The 10,641-nt window shown below is 38.2% G+C and overlaps 1 long non-coding RNA gene across 1 annotated transcript; it reads right to left on the reverse strand.

Annotated features, from left to right (window-relative positions):
* Positions 1 to 7,420: 7,420 nt before the first annotated feature.
* Positions 7,421 to 9,450, reverse strand: LOC115071713. Its single transcript, XR_003850801.1, has 3 exons — positions 9,288 to 9,450; positions 9,097 to 9,140; positions 7,421 to 7,518 (listed from the first exon to the last, which is right to left on the reverse strand). It is a non-coding gene; the product is annotated as an uncharacterized LOC115071713 (long non-coding RNA).
* Between the last annotated feature and the right edge of the window lie 1,191 nt (positions 9,451 to 10,641).

Here is a 10,641-nt window from a genome sequence, read left to right on the forward strand (position 1 = left end):
TAGAAACAAAGAAAACAATACAAAAACTCAATGAATAGAAGTATTGGTTCTTTGACAAGCTAAACAAGATAGATAGATAGCCCCTTAGCCCAGTAAACCAAAAGAAAGAAAGAGCAAATCCAAATCAACAAAATCAGAGATGAACATGGAAACATCACAACAGACACCCAAAATGTCCAGAACATTATAAGGGAATACTTTAAATACCTATACTCCATTAAATTTGAAAACCTAAAAGAAATAGATGGATATCTAAAATCATGGGAACCACTAAAGTTAAACCAAGAAGAGATCAACAGCTTAAACAGACTTATAACAAATAAGGAAATATAAACAGTAATACAAAACCTCCTGGCTAAAAAACAGCCCAGGCCCAGATGGATCCACAGCAGAATTCTACCAGATATTTAAAGAAGACCTCCAATCAATACTACTAAAATTATTCAAAATGATAGAAACAGAGGGGGAATTCCAAAATTCCTTCTATGAAGCCAGCATCACTCTAATACCCAAACCAGGTAAAGACACAACCAAAAAAGAAAACTATAGACCCATGTCCTTAATGAACGTAGATGCAAAAATTCTCAACAAAATACTTGCAAACCGCATACCAATGTACATCAAAAAGACCATTCCTCACGATCAAATAGGGTGTATTCCAGAGATGCAGGGATGGTTCAATATATGCAAGTCAGTAAATGTCATCAATCATATAAATGGACTCAGAGAAAAATCACATTATCTTCTCAATAATGCAGAAAAGGCTTGTGACAAAATTCAGCATACATTCATGATAAAAATACTAAAGGGAATTGGACTGGAGGAAACATACCTCAGCATAATTAAGGCTACATACAACAAACCCACAGCCAACATCATTCTAAATGGAAAAAACTGGAAGCATTCCTGTTAAAAATTAAGAACCAGACAAGGATGTCCACTACCTCCACTCCTTTTCAATATAGTGCTTGAAACTCTTGCTAGAGCAACAAGAAAAGAGAAGGAAATTAAAGGAGCAGTAATTGAAAAAGAAGAGGTCAAATTATCCCTTCTTGCAGACAATATGATACTATGCCTAAGAGATCTCAAAAATTCCACCAGAACACTTCTAGAATTGATCAATACTTTCAATAAAGTGGCAGGTTACAAAATTAATCTACAAAAATCAGTAGCCTTTCTGTATACCAAAAACAAGCTATTGGAGAAAGAGTACAAGGAAACCCTCCCATTCACAATAGCCACAAAAATAAATAAAATACCTTGCAATAAACCTGACCAAAGACATTCAAGAGCTCTACAAGGAAAATTTTAACTCTTTAAGAAATGATATCTACAATTAAAATTTTAAATTGTTAAAGAAAGAGATTGAAGAAGACATCAGAAGATGCAAGGACCTCCCATGCTCATGGATTGGGAGAATTAATATTGTGAAAATGACCATCCTACCAAAAAAGTCAATGCAATCCCAATCAAAATCCCCATGACATACTTCACAGAATTTGAAGAAAACATCCTTAAATTCATATGGAAGCACAAAAGACCCCAGATAGCCAAAGAAACCCTGAGCACAAAGGGCAACGCTGGGGGGATTATTATAGCAGATCTCAAAGTATACAACAGAGCTATAGTCATAAAAACAGCATGGTACTGGCACAAAAATAGACACATAGATCAATGGAACATCATTGAAGACCCAAACCTGAGTACATGCAATTTCAGCCACCTGATATTTGACAAAGGTGCCAAGAACACACAATGGAGAAAAGATAGCATCTTCAACAAATGGTGCTGGCAAAAGTGGATCTCCACCTGTAGAACAATGAAACTAGATCCTTATCTTTCAACCTTGTACAAAAGCCAGCTCCAAGTCGATCAAAGACATCAAAGTGAAACCGGAAACTATTAGAAGAAAACATTGGCAGTAACCTATAAGATATAGGTATAGGAAATGACTCTCTAAATCAGATATGAGTTGCTTAGGAATTAAGGTCAACAATCAACATGTGGAACTTCATTAAACTAAAAAGCTTCTTACAGCAAAAGAAACAATCAACAAAGTGAAGAGAAAACCTGCAGAGTGGGAAAAAAATATTCACCAGGGACACATCTGACAGAGGTTTAACATCCAGAATATATAAAGAACTCAAAAAACAAAGAACCAAGAAAACAAATGACCCAATTAAAAGATGGGCTAAAGATCCAAACAGATAGTTCTCAAAGGAAGAAATAAAGATAGCTAAGAAACACCATTGAAAAGTGTTCAACATTGTTAGTAATTAGGGAGATGCAAATTAAAACCACCTTAAGATTGCACCTTACCCCAATCAGACTGGCTAAGATCAAAAGAACATAAGATATGAAATGCTGGAGAGGATGTGGAGACAGGGTTATGCTCATTCACTGCTGGTGGGATTGCAACCCGTATGGGAAACAGTGTGAAGAACTCTTAAAAAACTATAAAAGAACCTACCATATGACCCGATTATACCACTCCTTGGCATATACCCAAAGGACTCATCCTATTGCAGAGACACTTGTACATCCATGTTTGTTGCTGCTCTTTTCACAATAGCTAAGAGATGGAAGTAACCTAAGTGCCCCTCAACTGAGGAGTGGTTAATGAAAATGTGGTACATTTACACAATAGAATTCTACTCAGCAGTAAAGAAAGACGGAAAAATGATATTTCCAGGTAAATGGATGGATCTAGAAACTGTTATACTAAGTGAAGTAACACAGACTTAGAAAAACAAAAGACGTATGTTCTCCCTCATTTGTGGATCCTAGAACCAAATCCTTATAAGTGAGTGCATATCCTGATGCAACTGCAGGAATCAGGAATATGGTAAGGAAGCAGGGAGGTAAAGGGAAAGAAGGAACCTGAGAGAATAGTAGGAGAAAAGTGTTATTAAGGGAGAAATATGTAAAACAGGGGTAGTTAAAGGTTAAGGGGGGGGACTATACAAAGAACTATGGGAATAATGAAAAAAATCTCCCAATACACAGTTTAAAAAAAAAAAAAAAAAAAGCCTTAAGCACAAAAAAAAAACTACGGGGTTGGAAGAAAGCCCTACCAGAGCCATACAGTGTCAAGTTGACACTAAGGCTATCCAGCACAACACTTGAGGGTAAAAGTAGTCACATGTATACTATTCAAAATATGTATTTGCAATGTCATTTTTATTTCCTTTGGACTAAGCATAAGGGGAAAATATAAGCACATGTAAGTGGAGAGAGAGAGAGAGAGAGTTTGGGAAAGCTCAGCTTGTTTTAAATCTTGTCCTAATCAAGCAAAAAAAAAAAAAAGGACACCCTATGAACCACATAAAACAAAAACTCTGTTTTTTTTTTTTCCTTTCAATTTTCCCATCTAGTTTTAAATGGTCACTTTACAAGAGAGAAACAGAAAGTGAGAACACATATAGAAAATTGTTTTCTATTTCTCATGTTTTATCTTTTTAAAAAGATTTTTTTTATTTTAAATGTATGCGAGTATTACCTGCATGTGTGTAAGTACACCTGTGTCATGCAATGCCCACAGAGCTCAGAAGAGGGTGTTGAATTCCCTGGAACTGGGGTTATGGGCAGTGGTTAGCCACCATGTGGGTGCTGGGATCAAACCTGGGTCCTCTGCAAGAATAGATAATTCTCCTAATTGCTGAGCCATCTCCCTAGTCCCCCACACCCATATGTTTTGTCTTTAAATACACCATCTAACTAATTAATTTCCAACATAGAATCAAAATAAAATCATGTGGAAATGAAGCACTGATGGAAAGTGAACGGGAGTGTTTCCTGGGTCTTCTTGGCGTCCTCGTGTGTGCTCACCACTCTGTTGCAACTCAAGTGATTTTACAGAAAATGGTTGTTTCTCAGAGTAGTTTTCTTTGGAATGGGAGATTATTGAGAATACAAAAGTCTACTATGTTCACTTTATCCTTGAAGGTATGAAATTTTCAACTGGGGACTCTTTGATGTCTAGTTAAGAATTTTTTCTGTGAGCTGTGATTTTATCAGAACATCACAAAGTTGCTTGTATGCTCTCTGACCTTTCCCCAGGAAGACAAGCATGACAATGAAATTCAAACATGAAGCAATCAAACCTGTGCTGATATATTTCTACAGAAAGATTGTCTTAAGTTGAAGACTTTGTCTAATGAACTGTCAAGACGCTACATTTAGTGTGTAACAAAATTTAATCTTGGATTGCTTTGAGAAACAAAACAACTGAATGTAGCACCTTTTAACATAGATCTAGTAATGTTATTCATTCATTCAAAATCTATTCATTGAGTGCCCACTCTATATACTACACTCCTGCCTTCAAGGTGCTCATGATTGAGAGAAAGGTGGTCAGGAAAACCAAAGCCTGCAGAGTAAAACAGTTCAGTACTTTGAAAAGTCTGTGTCCTGACTTTGGTTGGAAGCACTCAGAAGGGGCATTCAGTCTTGCTTGGAGTAAGGTTAAAAAAAAAAAAAATCAAAAAGTTCAACAAAACTTTCCAGCAGAGGTTACTTGAAGGATATGTTTTATTATAGCAGACAGGAAAGGGGAAAGGAAGACTCCCAGGCAGTGAGAAGTATGGACAGACTTAATCACCATTAGAAGTTAAAATTGCATATGTAGATCAGACATGGGAGATGAGGGAGGAAGACTTAGCTAAAGCTAGACAAAGTCACTGTCTATAACTTCAAGTTCAGTGCAGGGAAGAACTGAGGAGAGAATGCAGGCTTTATAGTAGCAAACACAGTGAAATAAGATATGGCAGGCCTTAAACAGTCAGGATCCATGGAAGATAGAACCTCTGTTGGTTCAAGTTGTCATCCCGGGGCTGGAGAGATGGCTCAGCAGTTAAGAGCACTTGTGCCACTGCTGAGAGGACCTGGTTTGGTTCACAGCACCCACATGGTAACTCACAACCAGGCATGGTAACTCCAGTTCCAGGGGATCTAATGCCCCTTTCTGGCCCCCACAGGCACTGCTCATATGTGATACAGGCAAAACACTCATACACATAAAATAAAGGTAAATAAATATTAAAAAAAATACTAAAAGACCAAGATAGCATTCCTTCCTACTACTTTTAGAGATTCAAGCATTCTTGCTAAGCCCAGATCAACTTCTCAGCGATTCTAGAACACCGAGCCAATCAGAGTTGGTACATATCTCTGCATGCTTTCTATCTTGAAAATTCTGAGAGCCTATGTTTTAAGAGCTAAAGGGGAAAAAAAAGTTATGTAGAATTAAAAGTCATAAAACAAATAGTGAGAATCTTTGAGCTTAGCTAAAACAGACTTTTCCCCTCTTCTAACTTTAGGAGGGAATAGAGGAGTAAGGAAGATTTTTTCAAAAGGCATGGTTGACTATATTGGCCCGTGTCAGCCCCCCATACAGTCTGTCCTCTAGAGAACTGGTGAGTGACCCAAGCCCCCCCACCCCATCTTCAACCCTATAGGAAAGAACAGAAATAGAGAAAAGGGGGGAGGGAGGGACGGAGGGATGAAGACAGAGAGACACACAGAGAGAAACCATGGAAACAACCCACAGGAAAAGCTCCTAAGTGGGGATAAAAAAGAAAGTAAATTACAGAGTTCTTGTTATGAATGGCAGCAGGGACCAGTGGGACCTTATGGGGAAGGAAGCCAGCCTTCCTTGTTCCTCAATATAAAACAATCTCCGTATTGAACTGGAAAAAGAATGGAATGCTCATCAATTATATTAAAAGTGGATTGACTTATTAAAAATGCAGCAATGTTTGCCAAAAGCAGATGGAAAACAGAAATTCAAAACAAGGTGAGGTCATTTGCAAAACCCCAGCCTTGCCACTAACTCCCAGCAGCTGACAGTTCTCTACACCAGTGTGGTGCTGATGGGATGTGGGTGGGAAAGTGGAGGCCAACCCAGGGTTAGGAGAAAGGGGAGTAGAGCCTAAGAAATGGTTATAGCCTCTTTCCTCTCATTTGTTTTCCAACATGGAGAAAAGCAACTCCCTTTCCTTGTCAATTTCTTAGGCACTGGTATTGACTCAGAGTGACACTCTCACACATTGGTGGGAATCAGGCTTTCCTTTACGTGGCTGTCTTAAATGCATGCTCATTAATCTCAGATACTGTGATTTATTACAGCTAACACTAACCAGACTCTGGTCATCTGTAAGCCTGACCTGAGATGATCATTTTCTTACAATACTAGAACTTTAATTCTAAGCCTTGAAATGACCTTAGAAATATCTAGTCCTTGGCTCTTAATTTCTCTGTTGGGGAAAGCCAAACCCAAAAAAGGCAGGTGATTTGCCTTAGCTTGCACAACATATACGTAGCAACTCTGGGACTAGATTCTCATGCTTCTGGCATTTGTTATAGTAGAAATTGAAGAAAATGAACATTTTGATGAACTGATTCAAGAACAAGGCTTACAGTGCTAGTGAATGGATAGTCTACTGGCACTCCATAACCATCTAACAGTACCCCCTTATTGTACTGTCTTAATAAGCTCTGTGCTGACGGGCATGGTGCCATTTGCCTGTAATCCCTCCACTTGGAAGGCTGATGCAGGAGGATCACAAGTCCTAGCTCATTCCAGTCAGTACACAGGGAAAATAAAAACAAACATAATCTATTAAGTGGTGATATAACTAAAATAGCAGAAATGATAAACATGCCCAAACTTTATTAATGATTCACATTGTATAAAGTTAAAAAAAAATTCTCTTAAAACTATTTCCACAACAAAAACTTATTCTATTTAACAAACAATGGGAGGGGGAATGGCCAAAGCTTTCCCACCTATTTCTAAGGAAATCAAAAAAAGCTGGTGTGATTGGCAAAACATGCAAAGGAGAGATTAAATTAAAAGAAAATCAGCTCTTACCGCTTTAATCATCAATCTGATGGAAATTTTTTTGACAATCACTGTCAATTTGCACATAAGTCACTATTCAATTATCCAAATTTGAAACAGAAAGTTATGTTTTCTTCTACAGTGGGATTAAAAATAAGACCTTACAAATTATGGGAATGTTGACTATAATCAGTTACTCTTACAATTTCTTTTCTTCTTAATGAGTTCTTCGAATTAGAGCATACAAAACATGGTCTCCAGAAAGACAGATGTGGGTGGGTCCTGGAACAGAGAGAATGATTCTGTTTCTCAAAAGAAAGAAGTGCTGTGCTTTCAAGTAGAGAAAACAAATAAATGATTTTTGATAATAGAATATTTTTAATTTTTATTTATTTATTTTGCCTGCATGTATATAAGTGTACCCATGTTATGCATTGCCCATGGAGGCCAGAAGAAGGTGTTGGATCCCCTGGAACTGGAGTTATGGACAGTTATACCCATGTTATGCATTGCCCATGGAGGCCAGAAGAAGGTGTTGGATTCCCCTGGAACTGGAGTTATGGACAGTTGCTAGCCACCATCTGTGTGCTGGGAACTGAACCCAGGTCCTCTGCAAGAGCAGTCAGTGCACTTAACCGCTGAGTCATCTCTCCAAATGATAGCAGAATCCTAATGGCCTTTAGAGAAAAAAGGTTATGAGGATCTATAAAGTTGACGAAGGTATGTAAAAATAATGCAAAGAAATTTAACGTGGGGTTCTAGGTAACTCGATGTCAGAGATTTTTTTAAAGAAGCTCTGTTCTGCAGAACCAATCTCAGCATTACCCAAATCTCAGCATCCTCTGTTGGACTAGGAAAACTTTTCATGTACCTCTCAGATTTTTAGAGAATGGATGATGGAACAGTTTTTTTTTTTTTTTAATTGTGAAACATGGAGATGTTTTACTTCACTTTCTCATGTTGTTTCCATATTTTTCAGGGTCTGGAAGTCAACGCAATTTAAGAAAGTTTAGCTAAAGGAACAGACAAAGTAGAGAGAAGGAACATGGGGCATGTGGGGAAATCTAAGACTGCCGTCCATCTCTGTTCTTCTCACACTCTCACTAAAAGAAGCCATGCCTTTGGCAGTCACTGTACTAATATAACAAAGCTTTTGAGTCACAGTGTAGAATTGAAACTCTAGCTTTTTACTTACTGGCCATGTGACTCTGGATAACTTACTTTACATTTTAAAGGTGTGTTTTTATTTATGAATCATCTATCACAGAATGGTGGGTAGAATGTTTCTATTATCTTTGAGTTGCTGAGGCCAAATAATGACAATAGAAGACATCACTAGCCTACTGTCAATGAGTCCCAATAGGCCAGTGGAGGTCAGTGTTCTACCCTAAAGGGCCTACCCCAGGTGGAACAGCCTGGATACCACCAACCACCATCCCAACTTCCCCATCAGAAAGATACAGAATATGCCCACCCATCACTAAGTGATCATAGTATAGAAACAGAAAGTTCAACTCAGTGGATATCAACTTCGGAGTTCTCAGAACCCAAATTACATGTAGACAGTATCCCTACCTAACAAAAGCCTCACATGTAAGTGATGAATTTCATCTTGTCATATTCTTGCTTAAAAGTCTAGATTGACCTTTCTACTGGGCCTAGGATCTAAATCCAGACTTCCTCCTTCAACCTATGGTATAATCACTGTCTATTACTCCAGCCTCATTATACCTTATGCAGCCCCTCAGAGTATTTTGTCTTTTCTAGGGCCTTTGTATAGGGTGTATTTCTCAGTTGTGAATGAATTGCCTTTTTATTCACATTTCTCACTTGAAATGGCCTTCTTTGGCCAAATCCAGAATATGCCCTGCACTGTCCACTGACTCAGCCATGTATTCATTTCTTCTGCAGCACCAACTGCAGTTTGTAGCTCTTTTGTCTTCAGCTTTGTTTTGTTGTCTTGAATGAGAGAAAAGGCAATGTCTGTGTTGTTTACTAGGCTATTCCAAGAGCACAAAGTATGCCAGACATAAAGTATGTACTCAATAAATTAGTTGTTGGCTTTGCTTTTATGAAGATAGCTTCTAAATCTTATCTCTAAAGCTTTTTTCCCCTGGTGTACACTGTAGCACCATGTCCCTAATTGTTTGCTGAATGTCTATATCTAGAAATTCAATGTTCAATTAAAATATGACACCAAACTACACTGGCATACAATGTTGCATCAGTTAGAGAGACTAACTTGCATAACTTACCGGTTCTCTTTTAATAACAATTTGGGGGTGTGTCAAATGTTGCTCTGGAAACAAAAGAGATGTATTAGTTATCCCCCTGCCTAACAAAACCTACTAGCACTCAAGGGCACTTACTAATAAAAATTCATTTGTCACATATTTGAGGTGGTCATCCAGGAAGCTTTGCAGATCTTGACAAGGGTTACATGTACCTGCAGAGTGTCTGGCTGCCGACTGCCCTGGGGTCCCCTGGTTTGTAATGACTGAAGAGTCTTAGCTCCATCATGTTCTTCTCTAGATGATCACGTCCTTCTAAGCATAAAGCCCCAGAGCAGCAAACCTCTGTCTGCCCTATGTATTCTAACATTCCACTGGCTGAAAACTAATATCCTTGAACCCAAAGTGAAAGATCTTGGCAGGGAATTTTGGAACCTGAGGAACTGTTATTTATTAATCTATCAAAGCACTGAATTGTTATTTATTAATCTATCAAAGCACTGAAGGAACAAACTCTCCCTCCAAGAGAACTGTAATTTGCCCTCCAGAAGGTATACCCAAATCGAGGGCCACACGAGGTCTGTTTACCATATAGTCTGTGCTTTCATAAAGATAAGCATAAAGAACTATAGAAATAGGGAAGGAAGGTAATTGGCTTAAGGAGAGAGCTCTTCACAGCAGAGACCACAGCAACATATAAATGGGGACAGATCAAGACATTTAGGGAAGTGGTAGAAGGGAGGAACAGGTCATGGGATGTGGACGCAAGAAAAAGGAATTCTTTTCTTTTTTAGAAAAAATTTTATTAAGCCAGGTGTGGTGGTACATGCCTTTAGTCCCAGCACTCAGGAGGCAGAGGAAGACAGATCTCTGTGAGTTCAAGGCCAGCACATAGTGAATTCCAGGACAGCTGGAGAATTTCATACAATGTATTTTGATCATATTCACCTGCAATTCCTCCTAGACCCACCCCCTTCCCTACCACATCCCAACTTTGTGTCCTCTTTTTTTTACACCAATCAAATCCAATGTATGCTATCCTTATACTCTTGGCTAGCTAGCTTGTTGTATTGGTTTTCAGGAAAATTCCTAGCAGCAGAATTTAAACAGGAATTCAGCATGTCTCTAATAAAAAGTTTGTTCCGGTGAAGCACTGCTACAGAGCATTCGCTCACTCATTCATTGCCTTGTTTTGTCATACAAAATTGATGAAACTGCAACCCCCAAAGCTTCCCAAGTGAACTCCAAAACACAAAGAAAACTGAGAAAACAACACTGTGGATAGTATTGTTTACATAGGTTACAAATTAACTAGTATAATGAAAAGAAGTCAAAGCTTTGATGTATAGAACCACAAAGTCATATTTCTTTCCTAGCTTATGGCTGAAAAGTTAAACAACAAGTATGTTTAACATGGGTGTGTGTGAGTGAGTGAGTGAGTGTGTGTGTGTGTGTGTGTGTGTGTGTGCGTTGTATTGCTACATATGTTCATGCATTTTCAAGAAATATTAACATTTTATGTATGGGCCTATAGTATATCCAGTGGGATATTTATAATAATTATGAATT

This window comes from Nannospalax galili, unplaced genomic scaffold, assembly GCF_000622305.1.
Source record: "Nannospalax galili isolate Female #2095 unplaced genomic scaffold, S.galili_v1.0 scaffold41, whole genome shotgun sequence".
In the NCBI taxonomy this organism is placed as follows: Eukaryota; Metazoa; Chordata; class Mammalia; order Rodentia; family Spalacidae; genus Nannospalax; species Nannospalax galili.